The sequence below is a fragment of the Ascaphus truei genome, chromosome 8, assembly GCF_040206685.1.
Source record: "Ascaphus truei isolate aAscTru1 chromosome 8, aAscTru1.hap1, whole genome shotgun sequence".
Classification (NCBI taxonomy): Eukaryota; Metazoa; Chordata; class Amphibia; order Anura; family Ascaphidae; genus Ascaphus; species Ascaphus truei.
Genome location: NC_134490.1, coordinates 98,447,453 through 98,471,139, shown reverse-complemented (window position 1 = coordinate 98,471,139; position 23,687 = coordinate 98,447,453).

Below are 23,687 nucleotides of genomic sequence, written 5' to 3'. Positions count from 1 at the left end.
TTATATGTAGCCAGGTCTTCTCCCGTGCCCCCTTAACTCCCGGTAGGTAGTGCGGCTGTGGGAGTCAGCGGCTGCTGGCGGTGTGCGTGCGATCAGCGGAACAGATGCGGCTGCTGCAGGGGGAGTGAGGGCGACCGTGTCGCCGGGGCTCCTCTGCGGCATTCCGGTAGGGCGTCACCATTGTTTACATGCTGCGAATGCGCAGTAGACATCGCGCATGCGCAGAGCGGTCGTAGGTTGCGGCGGCCATCTTAGGGAGGTGCACATGCGCAGGAGATGGCAAGCAGTGGCGGCCATGTTAGAACATGATCCGTGGGGGAACTACAAGTTCCATAGTGCACTGCGGTCTGGGATCACATGCAGGCACCCAGCCAATAGGGCGAGTCGGATCCTCTGAGGTGAAGTTGGATACATTTGGCACGCTTAGCTCACGCTGGCAGTTGGAGCCAGGACAGAGAAGGGGAAGGTAGGTTGTGGGTGTCAGATTAGGCCAGATTACCCCTTAGGTCCAAAATGGGCCCCACTCACAAATAGCTTGTGGTTGCTACAGGGAAAGCCCATAGTCAGGGACCTTTCCCCAGTAGCTGCTAGTAGTGAGGATAGGCATCAGCGAAGATGCTGCGCGATGAATTGCGGCCTGTGGTCTGGGACCAGACCACCAATGTTAAGCAGACTCTCAAAGGTGAGACCCTCTGTAAGAGGACATGTGCAGAGGTATGCAATGGAGACTGTTTTAAGGTGAACTTAAATAAGGCTTTTATTGCGCCTGTTTCTTTAACACAAGAAAATCATTCAAAGTATGCAAATAAGGGGTCAAACAAAGCTTCTGTTCCACTTGGGAGTATTTCTAGTTAAACCTATGCAGTCAACAACTCCCATGCTCCCCCCAAGCATGTCTCCCAGCCCCAAACATATATCTTGATATGTGCAGATATACAAAAAGTCTTATAAAGGAAAGTCTTATCTGTGTCTTGTAGGGGAAGGCTTCTTTGTTCTTCTGGTGTCCACACCTTTGGGCGATAAGGCAATGTCAGGGTCCAGGTTTAGAAGTACTTTCCCCTGTGTCTTGCTGGCAGCGTGCAGTCCAGTCCCTCTGCAGCTTAAGACACCTGTTCCTATGGTCAGTCCCACAATTTGTGAGACTCAGGAAACATCTCACTTCCTGTCTCAAAGGCAGGCTTTTCTAACAAACCTAATCAGCCAGGTGGTGTTGGTTAATTGACTACCAGCATTTAACCACCACACTGCTGGATTGGAGGCACATTTCCTGAACAGGGATAAATCCCCTGTTACACCCTCCTACCGGAGTCCACTCCACGCAGAGGCGGACGCCGTCATGAACAATGACGTAGCTGAATCAGCGGATCCCTGTTGCTAGTTGGCGGCACCGGATACTGGAGTACCCGGCAGGTACCTCAACAAAAGTACACCAGCGGTTCAGGTTAGCGCTACCATACACACTTTTGGGGTGGGCCTTGACATTGGGTAAAAGGAATATTGGTACCAGGCACCCTTTGTACTGTGGGGACATGCACTTGGTGCATGGGGGTTGGGAGTGTTATATATGGTGTGGTATAGGTATACGATATATGTGTTCAGTAAAGCCATTATTACATACTTGTGGTGTGATTATTATTAGTATTGTTTCCTGTGCGGGATCATCCCACTGCACTGGGATCCCTCACAGGTGGAGGCGCTGCACCAAGGCGGACCATTGACACCACATGCTCCCAGTGGCGCCCTTCTCAGGCCTTCTGATAGCCAGACAGGTAACGTCTGAACCGGTAGTCTCTCTAGTCAGGGGGAAAGAGGGCTACATATGTAAGGAGACCAGAGAAATACAAATGGTAGCACGCGGACTACAACTTTACCGCAAAGGAAGAAGAAGAAGGACTACACTATTGTACTAGTGTCCAGACATTCGTTGGATCCACCAGGGCCAGGGTGCTCAACTGGTAGGTCCAGAAGGTTTCCCTTCTACAACTGATCATTCTGCTCTTAGGTTTGTTGCAACATTTAATCAGCCGTACAGATCTATCCAGTCAATCCTCAATAAACACTGGAATGTTTTATTGTGTGATCCACAATTGGGACCTATATTACCCCCCAAAAAAAGTCCCTATTCTGTACAGGAAAGCCAGGAGTCTTAAGGGAGTGCTGGCTGCTCGTAAAATTCCCACTACAGGAACATTGACATCTTTTGCATTATCCAAAACATCTGTAAATTACAAGTGTGGCGGTAGTCGCTGCATTACCTGAAAACATCTGAATTTGAGCTCTAGTTTGGTCTCACACTCAAAAGGTGGTACATATAAAGTAAAAGGAATATAAATTGTCTTAGTATCCACGTTGTGTATATGATCTCATGTGAATGCGGCCGACGATATGTGGGCCATACTATTAGACCTTTGAGCACACGCTTCTTAGAGCATCGGCGCAATGTGGTGAATGGCAATAATTCACATCATTTGTCACGTCATTTCATTCATGACCATAATAAGGACCCTAGTTCCCTAACTATTGTGGGTTTAGAATAGATATCGTCCAGCAATAGGTTCAGAGTGTCAGGGTTCTGCTCGCCACAACTAGGGTCGGACCGCGAGGCTGAGGTGGGGTGGTAAAAGCACCGACCTGAGACCGCGCAGGCTGATCCGGATTGCGCAGTTCGTAGTCCCCAGTTAAAGGGGAATCAGGAGAGAAAGCACTGTTTGCAATGGCCAGAACACTGGCCAGATACTGTTTTAAGTCTCTGAGGCAGTAAGCCTTACGAACCAAATCATTACGGCATTTCTTTTGCAAGGGAGTTAAGCCCTCCAACATAAACGGATCTTCCATCAGGGGTATTATATCGCACAAATAATCATTCTCAAACTGGGACTGGTCTACAGACCGGGACAGGTTTTTAGGAAAAAACTTACCAACCCACACCTCAGCGGGGTCCGAGTTTGTGTGGCCGAGCATACTGTCAGGGTTCTGCTCGCCACAAACTAGGGTCGGACCGCGAGGCTGAGGTGGGGTTGTAAAAGCACCGACCTGAGACCGCGCAGGCTGATCCGGATTGCGCAGTTCGTAGTCATATGTCGCAGGATCAGGATTGGAGAAGACAGCGTCGTCGTTGTACAAGCCAGGGTCAGGACAGGAGACATCAGGATAAACATTGTTCAGGCAAGAGTTCGGCAACAGGTAGTCAGGAGAGCCCCGCTTCAGCTTAGGAGCGCGGGGTTGGCCTCTGCGCGAGCGACGACCATGGCCCATGGTACTGGTCACAGGAGATGGTAGGCAGACCAGAGTAGCACACCGCTTTGCTGCACGGGTGCACCAGTGCTACAGCGCAAGAGTCCTGAGCGGGCTAGGGAATCCTCTGTCTCAGCGCAGGAACCAGGACACGGCCTCTCTAGATTAGGGAAAGAGTAGGCCCCAGGAACCAGGAAGCTGTAGAAAGACAGGGAAACCACCGCTGCAGTGCAGGAATCCAAGAAGCTGAAGGACGCAGGGACGAAACCTCCGCTTCAGTGCAGGAATCCAGGAGGCTGAAGGACGCAGGGACGAAACCTCTGCTTCAGCACAGGAGAACAGGAGCAGACCGCTGCGTGAATATAGCAGCCGGTCACAGGAAACAAGGAACTGAAGTAAACAAGAAGAGTACTCAGCTACAACACAGGAGACTGGAGCAGACCGCTGCATGAATATAGCAGCCGGCCTTAGGAAACCTGGAGCTGCAAACAACAAGGAGAATACTCCGCTTCAGCATGAGAGACAGGAACAAGCGGGAGCTTGTGGCAGAACAGTTAGTGACATCCAGTAAGGACTACGCTCGGCAGGGAGCATTATGGGAAGACAGTTCTTAAAGGCCAGCGGGCCAATCCCCGGCGGGGGTGTGAAGGTACTGCTCCTAATGAGTGAATGCAAGTATAGGTTGCAGTGAAAGGCTGCACAGCTGCAGTAGATACCAGAGGGAGTGTGTATTGCTTTGGTGAGTGAATCCAGGCTGCAGCAAACCTCAGGAGAGCTGCTCCAGAACTGCACCGGTCTGCAAGGTAAGGTAACCAGTAAACCGTGGAGCGGATTCCTTACACAGAGTCCTTTGTAGAAGGAAACCTTCTGGATCTACTAGGTGGGCACCTGGTGGATTCATGAATGTCTGGACACAAGTACAAGTACGATTTTGTCATGTTGGATGTAGCATTGGGCTTCTCTGTCGTCTATTGTACACAAGTACAATAGTGCAGTACTTCTTTTTCTTCCTTTTCGGTAAAGTTGTAGTCCACATGCTGATTATCATTTGTATTTTTCTGGTCTCCTTATATAATTATATAAAATGAATGCTCAGGTAATCTTTTATTTTATTTTAGAACAACGTTTCTGTTTATCAGAGACGTCTTTTTACATTTATTTCAATAATAATTTTAGGCACCAATTCATATTTTATGTTATTAAAATCATAATTTATTTATATTCTATAAGATTAGTGATATAGTTACTTAATTCTCCCCCACCCCTCCCCATCCCCCACTTTAGACACATTGGTTTTATAATCTAAATAAGATGTGTCCTTCCTCCAGGATTATGTTTATTTCATATTTAAGTATTTTTGTAATGGTTTTTATTCATTTTAATATTGCTATATAAATTGTGCAAGCATAATATTGTATTGTTATATGTTTATTATTCACAGTGCGCCAGAATTTATAACACAATGCTCCTTATTTGCTATAGATCTTAGAATACACACGTTTCTGTGTGGTTATTATTGCTTAGCAACTGTAGTGTATTTAGGGACTGTTTGCTGATAGTACCCACAATCCTCTGACGAAGTCGATTTGAGCGATAAAACGCATTAGGAAGCTGTAGTAGCATTACGTCATCACCAAAGGGTGCTTGATCAGGGCTGGATCGCGTCTAGAGCTGGTTGAGGCCTAGAGCGTTATTTGCTGACTGCAATAGCTCTGCCCATCAGGATTCCAGCATCGTAGCTTTGCCGCCGAATCTCCAGCTGATTCTGAGTTAGGTTAACTGACCGCACACCCGTGGAGGACTGTGACTGCCGAGCGGATTCTACTGGCGGTGATATTACTCACAAAACGCTTTATTGATTTCTACCTTTGTGACTGCATTTGTTTTCTCCCCCTGTCCCCCTCCCAACATTAAATATACGTTTTATGCTTTGGGGCTTTGCTCTCTTTCCCCCCTCAAAATTTATATATATAGCTTTACCCCGTGATAACGCGATCCGTTACAACGCAAATCCGCTTATAACGCGTTGCAAGCGTGGCTCCCAACTTTCCTATTTATGAATACTTTACAACACGATTATTGGTATCAAGGGTCAAGATTTATGTAAAACAATGAAATAAAATAACAAGTAAAAACTTACATATAGAAATATATAAGTCCAGTAGATCAGTGCTTAGGTATCAGTTCAGATGGCTTCCTAGGCGCAGGGGGTAGGTGCTGAGGCTCACAGGTCAGTCCCGCGTGCTGGGGCTGGCTTGCTCAGCACCACGTTGTTGTTACTTCCGGAAGAGTTGATCTACTTCAAGATCCTTTTAGGAAGCAAGAGCGCGGTTTGATTTTATCATCCACGATTATTGGTATCTTAAATACTTTATTGTACAATGCATACAATTGTACATTATTTCTAATGCGATCCACTTATAACGCGGTGGGATTATTTGGATCCCAAGCACAGCGTTATAAGGGGGTTGAGCTGTATACATATTTTAAGTTATGGTGGGTGAAAAAGGCGACAAAAAACCTCCACCGTTAGCATATAGCCAATAAAGAATATCACATGTGAGCACATTCACATGTCTTAGACATACCTGCAACCCTGCCTTTCACCATTATCACCCAGCATACAGTGCTCCCACTGAAGCAAGGGATTCTGGGAAATGACATGCAAATGAGCACACAATGTGTCACCTTTTGCATGAAATCCATTTTTACATAGAACCCATATAAGCGAATGTTCTGCTGTTCACACAGCTTTTAAGCGCAGCATGGGATTAGATGCAAAGCCAGTCAGTGGTTTGACGAGAACACCCCTAGGGGGGTTAATAAATGCTGAAAGCGCATATAGCGGCTCAGGTACAAAACCAAAAAGTAATGGAGCTGGCTGATATTATCAGTAATGTCACCTTCAGAGGCAGGATACAATGTTGCTCACTGTAATATAATGTAACACTACAAAATAGTTAATCCCAGGATTTGTGAGTGTATCCAAATGGAGCTATATTGTTCCTCTGTTACCAACTATATCCACTGTATATATACCTCTAACGTTAACCTTAGCAGCCTGTAGTTGATATGCTGTAGGAGGACCCTTTTCCGGGGATCCTGACACTGAACCTGTTTGCGGGTTTTGGATTCCAAACTAAGAACGTGCTCATCCTTAAAGATTATGCCATCCATCTAATGAATTCAGTGTCTTTCTGCTCCAGTACATTAGGTGCTTTCATTAAGAAGTAAATTCTATGGGGGGTTTCCATTTTCTGCAGCTTCACATTGCTGTCGTCTTGGCTGAGCCACAAGAACACATTTAATTACTGTACATTTCGTTACATTAAGTTTCTATCAAATAAATGATGCATTGCCAGAAAAGCATTACAATTGAAGGAGGAATTTATTAAGATTGTGGGCCAGGTTTAATACATCCTAATCAAATTAATGAAGCAGTCTTCATAGGGAATATAACCTTAGCCCTCTGTGGACACCATTCACTAAAGGGCATATTTTGGGTCAATCTTTAGTTGCACTCACAAAATTACATTTTGAAGTGTGCAGTTAGATCCAGAAGGAAAGGGAAGTGCTGTGTATACTAGCAGGGGTGGTTGAATTTGGGGAGTGTGCTGTGGGTTAATTTATTTTTAAAGTGTGTGGTAATTGAACCAAGAAAAAGAAAACACAGGTGCGCACCAAGGTAGGAGTGGTATAGTGTAATACAAAAAATAGATAAGTAAACACTTACATATAATAAAACTTTAATTCATCCAGATCTAGGCGATATCCTCTTCTGTTAGGCTCCACTTTAGAGGGTATACAGGGGCGATGTCAGATTCCCTCCAGATGGCAGTCCCGCGTGCTGGGGCTGGCTCTGTAGCACTGGCTGCAATCTTGCCTACACGAGTGTAAGCGTGTATGGGGCGAGGTGCGCATGCGTGGGAAAGAAGCCCTATATAGCCGTCTTTGGATGCCTGTCCGTTTAGGTAATCGCGACTGGAATAGATACACTTGTGTGTATGCCAGCTACCAAGGTGAGTGGAAGCTGGTTACACAATTTGCGACGCGTTTCGTATACCAAGTATACTTCATCAGAGCTCACTGAGCAGGCCCTTGCTTCGACTAGAGGTGCAGATGGTGGGGCTGTTAGAGAAGAGCAGGTGGGTAGCTTGGTTACTGTTAGTGAGGAGCAGGTAGGTAGCTGGGTAACAGTTAGAAGGGGAGCAGAGGCAATAGGGAGAGGCAGGTCATCTCTGAGCTGACCCATCCCAATAGATTTGCCATATTGAGTGATGATACTGTATTGGGAGGGTCAGGGAAGAAATGGCAAGACTGGGGGAGACTAATTCCTCTAGCAGCCAGGGGAATAGTTCCTCCAGCACAGTGGGGACTCAGGATGCTCGGATACCAAGAAAGATTGTGGTGGTACAGGACTCCATTTTTAGGAAGGTAGATAGGGCAATCTGTTGCCATGACTGCATGAACTGAACAGTTTGTTGTCTCCCGGGTGCTCGGTTCGGCACATTGCGGAGCGGGTAGACAGATTGTTGGGGGGGGGGGGGGGGCGGCGGCTGGGATTGCCCCGGCGGTCTTGGTACATGTTGGCACCAATGGCAAAGTTAGAGACCGATGGAGGGCCCTATTATTACTAGTATTATCTGAAATACTACCAGTGCAATGCGCTACCGCAGGGAGACCGTCAGAGATGAGGGAGATTAATGCATGGCTAAGAAAGTGGTGCAGGAAGGAGTGTATTTAGTTTTTAGAGTACTGGGACTCCTTTTCTGAGAGGTGCCATCTATATTCTAGGGACGGATTGCACCTCAATGAAGAGGGATCTTCTGCGCTAGAGGGGAGAATGTTAAAAAGGTTGGAGGAGAGTTTAAACTAGGTTGGATGGGGGAGGGGAATGAAACAGATAACGAACTAAATAGAATAGAAGAGGGAACAAGGTGTTATGGAGGTAGAATGGGGGCAAGTGCGAGTTTGACAAGCAGCGAGACACTCATAGTAAATACAGATAATACTAGAAAACGTCCAAAGACTAAACCAAGTTGGCACAGAAAGGAAGGAGCAGATAAGATAATAGTACAGGCTGAAAAAAAACCTGAAATGCATGTTTGCTAATGAAAGATGCCTGACAGATAAAATGGGGGAGCTTGAATTAATAGCTGCAATAGAGCAGAATGATATCATAAGCATTAGTGAAACATTGTGGGGTGAAACTCATGACTGGGCAGTTAATTTAGAGGGTTATTCCCTTTTTCGGAAGGATCAAACAAATAGAAGGGGTGGTGGAGTATGTTTATATGTTAAACCGGATCTAAAACCTATTATAAGGGAAGATGTTTATGAAGGGAATGATGAAAATGTAGACCTTGTGGATAGAAATTAGCAGTGGAGGTAGAAGTATAAAGAAAATGTTTGTAGGGATATGCTATAAACCACCAAATATCGGTGAGATTGAGGAAGCAAAAATACTTTTGCAAATGAAGAAGGCATCAAAACTAGGTCATGTTTGCACAATGGGGGATTTTAATTATCCAGACATAGACTGGGGCAATGAGATTAGCATTACAACAAAAGGAAACAGGTTTTTGGGGGTGCTTAAAGACAATTATATGACCCAAATTATTGAGGAACCAACCAGGAGAGGGGCAATACTGGATTTGGTCATATCAAACAATGTAGAAGTAATAACAAATATTCAAGTCCTGGAACATTTGGGTAACAGTGATCATAACATGGTCTCATTTGAAATAAATGATCAAAAACCAGATTACTTGGGTTCAACAAAGACCATAAACTTTAGAAAAGCAGATTTTAATAAACTGAGGTCTAATCTACAAGAAATACACTGGGATGATGCTTTTGCAGGGAAAATGTAGAAGATAAATGGGCAATCTTTAAAACATTGTTAGAAAAGCACACTTATCAGTGTATACCCCTGGGTAATAAGTATAAAAGAAATAAGTCAAAACCAATGTGGCTAAATAAACAGGTAGGGAGGAAATGGACAAGAAGAGGAAGGCGTTTAGATTCTTTAAGTCAGAAGGGACAGAGACATTGTATCAGAATTATAAGGAATGTAACAAAAATTGCAAAAGGGCAATCAAATTAGCAAAAATGGATAATGAAAAAAGGACCTTAATAATAAAAAAATGAGAAAAGTAAATATAGGACCCTTTCAGTGTGAGATGGGTAGGCAGATTATTGGAGATAAGGAAAAAGCAGAGGTATTAAACAAATTCTTTGCCCGTGTGTTTACCAGGGAAGAATCAAGTTCAATCACAGTGCTGCAGGAGGAAGCCACAACCTCCATATTAATGAACAATTGGTTAACTGAGGAAGAAGTTCATAAGCGGCTTGAAAAAATTAAAGTAAATAAGGCATCTGGCCCCAATGGCATAAAGCCAAGAGATCTCAAGGACTTATGCGGAGAGGCTAGCTAAATTAGATTTATTTACATTAGAAAACACGTCACAAGGTTTATGTTTAGCCAACTTGCTGGTAGAAGGGCTGAGCCTAAATAGCACGGTAAGCGAATCAGGTGCCGGATTGCTCACAGGTAGGAGAGAAGCTGAAGCCAACCATGTGACTGGAGCATGCCAGAGGCAGAGCCTGCACCCGATCCTCACAGTTGTACCAGAATGGAGCTGACCCCAGTGGCCATATTGTTTGACGTGTTATATTTCTCTGCAACCAAGAGGGTCCTCAGAACTCTAAATACTGCAGCTCACAAATAGTGCCAAGGGGGAATTGCTGCTATAAAGTATTTTAGCCATAAATTATATTATTGAGAAAAGGCGCCATGGAACTGTGCCAGACATCGTGGGACATGTAGATCTCACATGGTATGATTATGTAATGACAGACGTTTTGAAGGAAGTGCTTTGTACGGAACGGAACCGTTTTTAATCAGATAAAGTCATGGTGCAGTTTCTATTGAGAATTTGTTAGTTATGTAGTATTTCAGTATTAGCATTACCATTCTCTCTGACTTTCCTTTCCTACTCATCTGACTTAGATTGTTATCTTTTTTATTTTTACAGCTGTGTTAAACTCATGGAATCTCTGTAAATCAGTATCGCTGACCTGAGCAAGAGAGGAGAACTCTTGAAAGTTTGTCCTATAATATTAATTGTTAGTCCCAATAAAGTACTCATTTACTCTGCACTATTGTAACTGGACAAACATGGCTATTTCTACTTCATTTATTATTTATCTAGAAAAAGCATTCTCTGTGTCTGTCATACTGTGAGGAAATTAGGATACTGAACCTGGATAGGGTTACCTAAAGGGAAACTAATGCATGATATCACTGGAAATACAAGTAGAAATAGTGATCAGTTCTGTGTTATACGTCATGAAATGTGCCAACCCAGGGGCTCTTCTGATATATTCTGTACATCATGGCTTTTGCTCATGTTTTAGGATTGGAAGCACTGATCACGTACTACACTGAAGGGGGACCCCAGAGCATTCCTTTTTACATCTACTCCGGTAGCCCAAAATCTGGACGGGATCACATGATCGCTCCGAAGAGCGGTCACTTGATCAGGAAGTGCCCGAGGGTACAGTACCTGGCAACAGAGGTGGCGGGACTCTCTGGCACTAAAGGAATGAATAAATAACACCCATTTACTTTTATATCAAGAGTTAAAACGGCTTGAACATCTGTTAACTTCTCAGTCTGAATATCAAGTGTAGGGGAGCCTATAGATGGTGGAACAGGATAACTTCTCAGTCTGAATATCAAGTGTAGGGGAGCCTATAGATAGTGGAACGGGATAACTTCTCAGTCTGAATATCAGGTGTAGGGGAGCCTATAGATAGTGGAACAGGACTTATGCAGGTTGATGGTTCCAAGTCAGTATTTTTTATTCAGGGAAATTACCAGCTGGCTCATACAGTATCAGTAATGCCCACTTCTACAAAATATATTGTGCTCTCTAGTCATTCCTATTTTTCCCCATCAAAAAAGTGTCCTCACCGACTTGACGATATGCTCACTTAGTGCACTTAAAAAGCCATTAAGTCCCAGAGTTGGGTAATATCAAGGGATTAGTGACATTCAACCCCGTTTTATCTTTGTCTTTACAGATGAATACTTTTTTGAATGTATGAGATATTCATCATCATGGGCAATCCTTAGAAATATTTACACCTGGGATAATTGTTTTACCAACTACATCATTACCTATTAGTATACTCGTTGTTAAATTATTCCAGTTCTTTACATGTATATTTGGGTTCTTACTCCAATGCAATATTTTCTATCTTATATTCTAGGTCCACAGGAAGATATCTTCACCCAAGAACTCAACTAAGGTAAGAATGGAAAGAAATAACAAGTGTTTATAAAATGTACTATAGACAATGCTACGTACATTGTCAGTATTAAAAAATGAATAGTCTAGTGTTATAAAGGGATATACAGCAGAGACCAGATTAAAACATAACACAGGGCGCAGGAAGAGTTATTATTGCCAGATACAGAACTCTGGGAAAACAATATTTTATTGTCTTTTTTGCCCCCATGTGAAAAAGACATGGAAATGCTGCCATTTCAGTTTCTCTTTCTTTTGGTCAATATAAATATATGTATCTCATCCAGTAAAATGTTGAGCTTAATGGACATAAATTGAAATTAATTGACAAATACTGTTTCGCCCATTTTACTGTAACTAAGCAATATTTGGGAAATCTGCAGCCCAGTCCTAGTGTATGTGTGTTTGGAAGCTTTTTCCAGAGCCCTGGTAAGTAATTACATAGTTAAATATGGTGCTGCTTACTCAACCACTTATCTGGAGTGTACAATTGGTCACCAGTGCTGCAAGGTGCATAATAGACTACTTACACTTACATTACACTTATATCATTGAATTAGATTTCGCAGAGAAACATTATACATCTTCATGGAATAAGGAAAAGCACTTTACCGCTGCACTTTTTCCCGCCTCATCTGAATTGACCTGTATGTGTGATAATTGGAATACAACTATAATAATATTTCTTAACTGTATTCTTATGATGATAGATATCTGTACATGCACATTAATGAGTATAGGTATAAGTGGCATCATTTTAAAAGATGTGGTTATTATCCTGGGGTATTATATACAAGCTTGCACATTGCTTTCATTAAAAAGAAGCTAATACATGTACATGTGTCTTGGCCCTACCTCAAAATCAATGTTTCCGTTTCCCTGTGATGTTCTGACTTTTAGGCAGCAAACCGTCCCGATTACTTATTTTTTCTTTTACATAATCTGCCTGGGGTGTCTCTCGGAGCGTATCTATGCTATTTACATAATCTGACCCGGGGTGTCTCTTGGAGCGTATCTATGCTATTTGCATAATCTGCCCGGGGCGTCTCTCGGAGCGTATCTATGCTATTTGCATAATCTGACCCGGAGTGTCTCTCGGAGCGTATCTATGCTATTTGCATAATCTGCCCGGGGCGTCTCTCGGAGCGTATCTATGCTATTTGCATAATCTGACCCGGGGCGTCTCTCGGAGCGTATCTATGCTATTTGCATAATCTGCCCGGGGCGTCTCTCGGAGCGTATCTATGCTATTTACATAATCTGACCCGGGGCGTCTCTCGGAGCGTATCTATGCTATTTGCATAATCTGCCCGGGGCGTCTCTCGGAGCGTATCTATGCTATTTACATAATCTGCCCGGGGCGTCTCTCGGAGCGTATCTATGCTATTTACATAATCTGACCCGGGGCGTCTCTCGGAGCGTATCTATGCTATTTGCATAATCTGACCCGGGGTGTCTCTCGGAGCGTATCTATGCTATTTGCATAATCTGCCCGGGGCGTCTCTCGGAGCGTATCTATGCTATTTGCATAATCTGACCCGGGGCGTCTCTCGGAGCGTATCTATGCTATTTGCATAATCTGCCCGGGGCGTCTCTCGGAGCGTATCTATGCTATTTGCATAATCTGCCCGGGGCGTCTCTCGGAGCGTATCTATGCTATTTGCATAATCTGACCCGGGGCGTCTCTTGGAGCGTATCTATGCTATTTGCATAATCTGACCCGGGGCGTCTCTCGGAGCGTATCTATGCTATTTGCATAATCTGACCCGGGGCGTCTCTCGGAGCGTATCTATGCTATTTACATAATCTGACCCGGGGCGTCTCTCGGAGCGTATCTATGCTATTTGCATAATCTGACCCGGGGCGTCTCTCGGAGCGTATCTATGCTATTTACATAATCTGACCCGGGGCGTCTCTCGGAGCGTATCTATGCTATTTGCATAATCTGACCCGGGGCGTCTCTCGGAGCGTATCTATGCTATTTGCATAATCTGACCCGGGGCGTCTCTCGGAGCGTATCTATGCTATTTGCATAATCTGACCCGGGGCGTCTCTCGGAGCATATCTATGCTATTTGCATAATCTGCCCGGGGCGTCTCTCGGAGCGTATCTATGCTATTTGTTGTCTCCTGAGACCTACGTAATTCTTAAGATATTTCGTTTCCGCTCCCTTTTTGAACATCCAAGCTTCACTCCAAAGGGCAAACCAACAGGGAGCTGCTGCAATGTCATCAGAGCCTGATATCTCAGTTTATATTGGATGATCCCAGAAGCCATTTGATTTAACTGTAATTTTACTGTTGCATAAAAAGTTAAATATGTAATTAGGTTAACACAGATACCCAGCAAGCTCAAACTCCCCCACCCACCACAAAGTGAATATATATTTATGTCAACCAGAGAGCTACTGAGCGTGGCAATTGTATATAACAAGAGACAGGGGGTGCCCAATGCTGCATCCAATTGACAAAACATATAAAGTAAAATACTTCAATAATAATAATTGGTTATTTAGTTAACCCTTTGGCCAAATATGTAATTAAGTTGGTGGTCCACAGAGCTAGTGATAGCACAGTTCCTGGGTAAGTGTGCCCATTCTGTTGATAAATACATTCTAAAAACGAGAGGATTGCTGATTCAAGCCCCTGAGAGTCATTGGTCACGTTCCATACCAGACACTATACTTGGAAATAAAACGTAGCACACTCGATAAAAGGGTATCGCCTTTCTGGAAAAAAAGCTGGTCAGGTTATCAGTTCAATCAATACAAAAATAACGTAGATTCAATAATACAGAAATCAAACATAATTAATTATGAAAATTGGGTAAAAATCAATGATGTACAGTATATAACCCTCGATCATTAAGGTTTTGTTTGAATTAACCCCGTGACTGTGAGTCTGGCTTTGCAGAGCGTATGCTCCCTTCTATCTGCAGACAGAATGAGAATTAGTTTTAATTTACATAGGGGATTCCATTCTGTTATATGTATGTGATACATTTATGAAAAGAAGCTTCAGTGATATATAAAGTCCATTTTGGAGCAATATTGATAGTAAGAGAGGCATTTCTATATTTTAGTACCAGACACAAAGTAAGTTATTGGGAATGAAAAAGAGACGAAAACCTTCCACCGTAAAGCAAATAAAGATACCACGTATGAGCATGTTCACACGTCTTAGGCATTTCCACAAACCTGCCTATGCCCATTATTGCTTAACACGCAATGCTTCCCCTGCAGCCAGGGATTCTGGGTAAAGACATGCAAAAGAGCACTCAAGGTGTGTCATGTTTGCTTCTTATCCATTTTAACATGGATCCTGCGGTATTACACAGATTTTTCAGCCCTTCTTTAACCCAAACGTTGCTGAAAAAGCTGTGTTATGCGGTAGGCATAAACGTATAGGGATCCATGTTACAATGGGCAAGAAGCCAAAAGTGACACACTGAGTGCTCATTTGCATGTCATTACCCAGAATCCCTGGCTGCAGAGAAAGCATTGTACTGCATGCTAAGCAATCATGGGGATAGGTGGGTTCATGGACCTACAAACACAAAAAGAGAACGCAAAGAAAAGACACTATCACTTCAATATAAAACCCCTTTATATACAGTATAAACAATATAAAACTTACATAACAAGTAAACATGAGGTTCCACACAGTTCCTTCCCAATGGCTGAACTGCTGACTCTATATGTAGTTCCTCTGAAGGATGGAAACCAGAACACCGCCGAACAAGTCAATAGAGGAACCAAGGCTCTAAGCCAGATAAAGGAAGCTTCATTTAACTGTCTTGGAGCGTTGGTTCTTCTGTTGACTTGACTTTTACATTGAATTGATAGCCTTTTCTTTGCGCTTTGTGTTTGTGTGTTGTTTAGTACTGTATGCCGCGTCTGATCGCAGGGAGAAAGATTCGAGCAGCGGGATTGACCGCTCGGATTTATCTGGACATTCTGTGACCAGCGCACACCCAATTCCTTAGGTTTGTGAACCTGTCTGAGACGTGAATGCGCTCATAAGTGGTATTTTTATTTGTCATATTTTGATATAAATGTATGAAGGCACGTGTTCAATATACTTTTTAAGATTTTATTAGCTATTGCATTTTGGTATCACACTTGCTTTATTTATTTAACGAGGAAATACATTAAGATGTACATGTCATTTTTAGGCATGTCCCGGGAAATACTTTGGATGAATAAAGCATAACCTTATATGTGTCTCACAATCTTGAATTCTGCAAATCTGCAGATTAAATGGGCATTTCTGTAATGTGCCGTTGACATAGTTTCCTGGCATGAAGTGTTGAGTCTTGCAGATTCATATACATTTTCACTGTAGAATGAATCATGTTTCATCATTGTCTGTCAGGTATCTTTTTATTCAGTGTTACACATGCAGTACCAAGTGGCACTTAGAAGCATGCGTAAACCTTACAGTGCTCTCATTTTTTTCAAACTAACATAGCATAACACTTAGTCCAATTTATTTTTTATTATGTTTTCTGTAGCTTTTAGGGATATTTAACTGATGAGGCTTTATTACAAAATAGCAGCAACATAATGTGCAATCCTGCCAGCAGTTGCTCTTATCTTTTACTGTCTGTGGGGAGAAATCACGGTAGGAGACGTAGAAATTAATAAACCCCACTGTCAAATGGATATGAAGTTGCTTCTCTCTACCCCAACTTCATACTGCCCAATCTTGCCATTGCATATAGTGGAGCTCTAGTTTACGAAGCTAGAGCCTCTTTCAAGCACGTTTGATTGAGAGACAGAAGTGTTTCTTCTTTGCACTCAAGTGTATCTTTTCCTCCTCCTCATTTTTAATAGCATAATTTATAGGGTGGCTTATATGAAGATATGGTTATACTTGTGTATGTATAGGGTTAATTTACATGTAGTGTGGCCAAACAAGAATTTAAAACCTACCACATATAGCTTGAAATACATATGGGGTAGATTTCGAAGTCTACCCGATTTTGGTCTGGAAGGTGTCAAAGCACGGTATGCCCAGACTGTATAGTGTGCTATGCCAGATGCTGGGTGCTCACTTATTTACTAGGTTTCTTTGTGAAACCAAACGTCTTATGGAAGTACTGTACTTCCATGGAATGTCTTCCAGAAGGTCTCTGCTTTGGCAACATGTGTTGCTGTCTGTCTCTATCTGTCTTTCTCAGCCTACACAAGTTCACGGGAAGTGCAAATATAAGCAGAGATACTCATTTTACACCTGGTGTGCTCCCGGAGATTAGTCTCTCCAATGTAAACAAGTGTTTACAGAGCGTTTATTAACCCCTTCAGTGCAAGAGGGTCCGACAAAATATTGCATATAATGTTTGCAAAGTAATTAAGGAATGAACAGTATAAATGCAAAAATTCAATAAGGAACTGCTTGCTACCTGTCAGAGGACATTGTAAACTAATGAATTGCAAGCCCCTCTGGCAGTTAAGTTGTTAAATCAGGTAATTAGTCCTATTTTTATATTACCTATTTCTAATCCCAATCCTTTGTTGAATTAGTTTTTTTTTTAAAAGTTGCGTTGAAAAGGTTCCTCTTTATTGTGCAGTGTAATTATTTTTCCTGCTAAATATTGAATACTAGATATACAGCTATGTATTTTTTGTTCAAAGCAAAGGCAAATTAGGTCAATTCTGACATTTCCTGCCTAGAAATGATTTCACATTTGTGTGTAAAATCATCAAAAGTAATTATTTGCATAGTAGTGTCTAGGTAATATAATAACAGAGAGCTGGCGGTGTGCTGATTTACAGAATCTCGTTATATTATGGAAAATATGAATAGGTACCGCATCATTTCTTTAAAGATATGGTTTTATACTTTTAGAATCTAGATAAGCCAATATCATGTGCTAAAAGTATAATATTTCCTATTTTTGGGGGGGGCAAGCATGGAAATCTAATTAATTTACCTACGGATAACATTTATGAACCAATTGTTAAGAAAAAGCTGTAGAGAGAGAGAGAGAAAGAGAGAGAAACAACTAATTTAGTAAAGAGGTAATAAATTACAGACATTGACTTTCACTTGGCCTAGTGTTTAAAGAGAGAGAGACAGCCAGCTGAGTCAGTGGATGCTGGATTAAAGGTATGTAATAGGGCATTTTGTTATTATGTTACCTTATGACTTCAACGTAGATTCTTTAATAAGAAAATGGAATTGTGAATTGTAAGAAATGCTACTCCACACCCCTTAATGCTACTCCACACCCCTTAATGCTACTCCACACCCATTAATGTTACTCCACACCCCTTAATGTTACTCTGCACCCTTTAATGTTACTCCGCACCCCTTAATGCTACTCCACACCCCTTAATGTTACTCCGCACCCCTTAATGCTGCTCCACACCTCTTAATGTTACTCTGCACCCCTTAATGTTACTCCACACCCCTTAATGCTACTCTGCACCCCTTAATGCTACTCTGCACCCCTTAATGCTACTCTGCACTCCTTAATGCTGCTCCGCACCCCTTAATTCTACTCTGCACCCCTTAATGCTACTCCGCACCCCTTAATGCCATCACAGTTTGACTGAAACTGATGATTCCAAGTGGATTCAAGTGCTGTCTTTCAGGGTTAATCATTAAAGTGTGATAGTGCGGATCAGGGGTCGATCATCACTGTTTAATGATCCCCTTTAAATGGGCTTTTTGATTCTGTGATTCTGTACTTCCTTTACACTGGCTTTGCTGTAGAATCTGTGTAATGTAGCAGGCCAAAGATACAGGAAAACATACAGGTTTAAAATTGATTTAAAGCTACAAAGTGACGTTCAACCCATGTCATTAATCCTTCTCTGCAGCTGTATGATGTTTGACTAAGAGGTGAAACACATTTTGGGGGCCTGTGGAAGACGCAAATGAACTCATAAACAGGGCGCCAACAGGATTTACAGACCCAGGACAGAGTGCTGGGTCCCGTACGGGTCCACAAACTCTTGCGGAAGTTAGTCTGGCTTCCACTCGGGCTCAACTTCTAATCGAGGCCAGAGCCACCGGGACACTTCCCTTCACTCTCTCCATGTGCTCATGAGGTTTTTTTTTTTTATTTGTCCCATGCATTGGTTGCATAATGTCAATGTGATACCCTTTAGCATGAACTTATGCAGAGCTTCCAATAGCTTTCAGGTCTGGAACTATACGCATGAAGCAGAGACCTGGGTATTTTTTTTAAAGGTATAATTTAATCTATTTATGGGTCTATGGGAATCTATTCACATTTTTGGTGATATGAATATGTATCATGAGAATATTGTTGTCTACAAGAGATATATTGATGACCTAATACCCATTTGGGACAGGGACGTCAATACTGTTTCAACATTTATAGAAGACATTAAATAACAATGGATATAATGTATCCTTCACACACAAGCACAATAGCCATCACGTTCATTACTTAGATCTCTTACTGTATGTAGACATGGATTGTAATATACAAACTGATGTTTATCGTGAGACCAATTCGTGTAATACGTTTCTTAGAGTGGACAGTGGTCATCACAGCTCTTATTAGAGGCATCTCCAAGGGCCAGTTTCTAAGGCTGAGACGTATTTATTGCAATGAAGAGTCCTTTTTGATTAAGTCAAAAGACTTAAGGGCCTATTCAGGTAGCTTCGATAAGTGAGTTATCAACAGTTTTGAGCAGTTCTCGTGCGAGTTTGCATGTGTAGCTTTTCACAAAGCTCTGATAACATGCCAAACTCGCTTGAAATCTGCTTCTTCCCGATCGGTGGTGCTCCCGCTTAGACAGACCGAGTAGGAGCTAAAAAAAAAAAAAATCAAACTCGCATTTTTTGCAGATGGAGCCAGGTAGCTTCGAGATACACATCATGGCTGCAACTCGCACATTATAATCTCACCAACTCAAGGGTGGCGAGATGGGATCCGCAATGGGACTGATGGAAAAAAAGATTTTGACTACATTGGATTGACACCAGGTGTCTCCGGAGCTGACATGCATTAATACCAGCTCTGGAGACCCTTTGCTTTTATCCTATGTAATAAAAATACTTTTACAGGCAGGTTCATTACCATAGCGGCTAATCGCTAAGGTAATGAAGGGGTTAAATACCAGTGCACGGTTTGTTGGGGGTAGAAGGTTGGAGTTGCCCCGGGGTGGGTGTTTAGTCCTCTCGGGTGGGTACTTGGCAGGCCTCGGGCACCCCCTGCTCCCCGAGATACCGGCCCCGGTATGGGGTGCCGGTATCTACCTGCATTGTTTAAATCTCCCGCGTCACTTGACCGGGAAATTTAAACTTTGCGGAAATACCAGCACCCCCTAGTGGGGTCTGTAACTTGGGAAGCAGGGGGTCCCAAGGCTGAAATGACTGTAGTTCAGCACTGGAGACCCCCTGCTTCAATACTGTGTTATTAAAATAAAATAAAAACAGTGTGATCGCCTGTAAGAGCTGTGCAGGAAGATTCAGCTCTTACAGACTGCAGGCAGATCACAAGGGCAGAACTTGGAAACATACACAGATTAGGACCCTGCTATCCCGAGCAGTATCGCATTTTCCTATCTAACGGTATCTCACTTGCTATAACTCTTTCTGTATACCGTGATAACACAAACATTGACTGTGAGGTAGGTCATGCCAAAACATTCGATATAGCAGTGATTTTATCGAAGCTACTAGCCTCTACAATTTTATCAACGGGCTATAAAAATACAGATATAGAAGAAGCGTTTGATAACACATATTGGACCGATAGATCTGAACTCTTGATACCTAAAAATTCTATCTAGGAAAGGTATGAACATCTAAAATAAAGAAATTAGCAACGAGGTGATGGAGGGTTCTCCTCTTTTCACAACGCAATACAGTAAACAAACGCACCAAATCAGATCCATAATTTCCAAACATTGGAGTATATTACATTTGGATACTGATTTGCAGTCCTTAGTGGCACAGGGCCCCAAATTTGTTTTCAGAAAAGTAAAAACATTGGAATCATATCTATCTCCTAGTCTTTTTGACTCGCGATCTGAAAAAATAGAGAAATTGAGGGTTCCCAAAGGGTCATACAAATGTGGCCATTGTAAAATATGCCAATTTTTAACCCGATCAAAATGTTAAAATGCAAAAATATGAAGACTCCATATACTGTACAAACATTCATCAATTGTAACACGAGTCATGTTATTTACCATTTTAAATGGAGCTGTAGAAAGGGTTACATAGGAAGAATGATTAGACCCCTAAAAGTTAGGATTATGGAACATCTGCATTCCATAAAGAATGCAGGTACTAGACACCCTGTCTCTAGGCACGTTTCAAACTGCTCTCCAGGGGGTGCAAATAATTTATCCTTCCCAGGTATACCCATTTCCATCAGAGGAGGTGACTAGGCAAACTTACTTAACCGTCGACAAATGTTCTAGATCTTTCAATGGGAACGTTAGCCTACGTTGGTATTAATACAGACTAGAAACTGCATCACTTTTTATAAACTGAACAGATGTTTTATTCGCTATGAACATCAATGTTTCATCAGGTTATTGTATTGATGGAATTTATTCATTTATTTTTTGATATGTGGTCAGGTTTTGATCAGCAGCCATTTATTTTATAACATGTATGTATATCTTTATTTATATAGCGCCATTAATTTACGTAGTGCTTCACAGAAGTAATACACGTGTCATAATAATATAAATAACAAATAATACATGTCACGGGAGACCAGCACTTTAACACCAAAACCACCGGGATCACTAGCACCAGACAGGACAAAGTTATTGAATAAAATGGGGTTTATTCTGGCACGCCAGTAGACAAACAAAGATGTACAAAACACGATACAATACCAACTGGGGGCCTGGGGAGTAGACTCTAGCCTCACTAGGTGCAGGGGCCTGCTTCAAGAAGGCTTGTCCTGTCCGCTTCTCATCCAGGATCTCAGAGTGCTGATCAAACACCAGCCCCTCTGAGATATCTTTCCAGCTGGTCACTGTAAAGATCAAACTCCGTCACAGAATGTCTCTCAGTCTCTCTGTCTCTCAGATAGTCCTCTGAGGGTAGATCTCCACACTCCTTTCCCAGAGTGTCTCCAGTCTGTTAGCCTCTCTGCTCTCAGATGCTCTCTGAATGCAGATCTCCACACTCATTCCTAGAGTGTCTCTCAGAAAGTAGATCTGATCCTCTGATCTGAAGCACCCCTTATATAGCCCTCTGTGGCTATCCTTTCCATGGGAGGGGCTGCTGGACAATCAGAGCACAGATTAAGTTAGTGCCACAAAAGCCGGAGCAGGGGCATGCCAAGGCACTCAAGACCTCCAACTAGGTTGAAGCCTCAGGGTCTGTGCAATACAATGCTCTTACTCCCAGATCTGATCAGCAGCCTTTCACCTCCCCCCAGGAGTCCCGACACCTACAGACGAGGCCACGACTATCCTAAAGCTTGCTTTAAACTAGCCGGGTTACATTCAGGGTATGTGCTGGGCTAGTGTGAGGCAAGTTTAAGGCATTTCTGCATTGACTAACGACCCATAGGATTAACATAGCAGGGGTCCCTGGCAGTCCCATTCAGTTTGAATGGGACTGCCATGGACCCCCGCTGTTAATCTGATGGGCCATTAATCAATGCAGAAATGCTGGGGCTAGTTTAAGGCATGTATTCAGAATGTCCCTGGCTGTACCTGGGTCTTTTTGGTGATTGCCACTAGTTTGTTTTAGAATAGTCGCAGTCTCTGCTGTAGCTGTCCCTAATCCTATCAATTCTATAGAAAGCTTCAACTAAGTGGATTGCATTCTCCATAGAAATGACGTAACAATGGAATATTTAATTTGCTTTCTTGCAGGGCTGACACTCAAAGCACATTTACAGAAGAATGTTGGTTCACTAAACTGTGGGATAACAAAGTTTGAAATACATTCTTACAGACATGGAAATACATTTACACATTCCCTGTTCTTCCCCAGATGTTAAATACATTTGGCCAAAATAAGCCTTACAAAGGTGGCAAGTTACATAGATTTAGGGCTAGCTAGCTGGGCTTCATAACAGTTTTGTGATGCCTGCAACCCCTACCATCACAATACAAATAACACATAATGGGAACAAGAGCTTCAGACACAAAACTAACAATTAGGAAAAGGCATCCCTTCCCTGAAGAACTTAAAATCTAATTGCTAAGTAGGAAGAATGTACAGAGACAACTGGAAGGTGTTCTGGTAAGTGCCACTGCAAGGGGCCAAGGTCAATGTATGAAGTGTATAGTATCCACCACGGAGCAACCCATATGCTTCGCTAAGGAGATGGGTTTTAAGATGGGTCTTAAAGGTGGATAGAGAGGGTTCTAGTCATATATTCAGGGGAAGGGCATTCCAGAGGTGTGGGGCAGTCGTGAGAAAGGTTTAAGGCGGGAGAGAGCTTTAGACACAAAAGGGGTAGAGAGAAGAATCCTTGAGCAGAACGCAAGAGTGGGGATGGTGTATAGCAAGAAATTAGGGCTGAGATGTAAGGAGGGGCAGAAGAGTGTAAAGCTTTAAAAGTGAGTGGGAAAACTGAGTGTATGATATGGGATATGATAGGAAGCCAGGAGAGGAATTTCAGCAGGGGAGACGCTGAGACAGATTTAGAAAAGAGTAAAGTGCTTCTGGCAGCAGCGTTTAGGATAGATTGTAGTAGAGACAGCTGAGAGGCAGGAAGGCTGGACAGCAGGCGGTTACAGTAGTCAAGACAGGAGAGAATGAGGGCCTGTGTCAGAGGTTTAGCAGTAGAGACACGAGGAAAGGGTGTATCTTTGAAATATTGCGAAGGAAAAAACGACATTGTCATACGACATTGTTTTAGCTACATTGTGAATGTGAGAGGAGAACGTGAGGGAGCAGTCAAATGTGACCCCTAGGCAGCATGCTTGTGATACTCAGGGTGTATGATAGTGCGCCCAAAAGTAATGTAGAAGGAGTTTGTAGGGCCATGTTTGGGAGAAAATACAGTATGAGGAGTTCCATTTTTGACAAGTTAAGTTTGAGTCGGCGTAGGGCCATCCAGGATGATATCGCGGAGAGACATTTAGAAACTTTAGTCTGTAACGCAGATTTAAGATCAGAAGTTAAAAAGTAAATTTCTGTGTCATCAGCATAGAGGTGATATTTTAATTCTAGA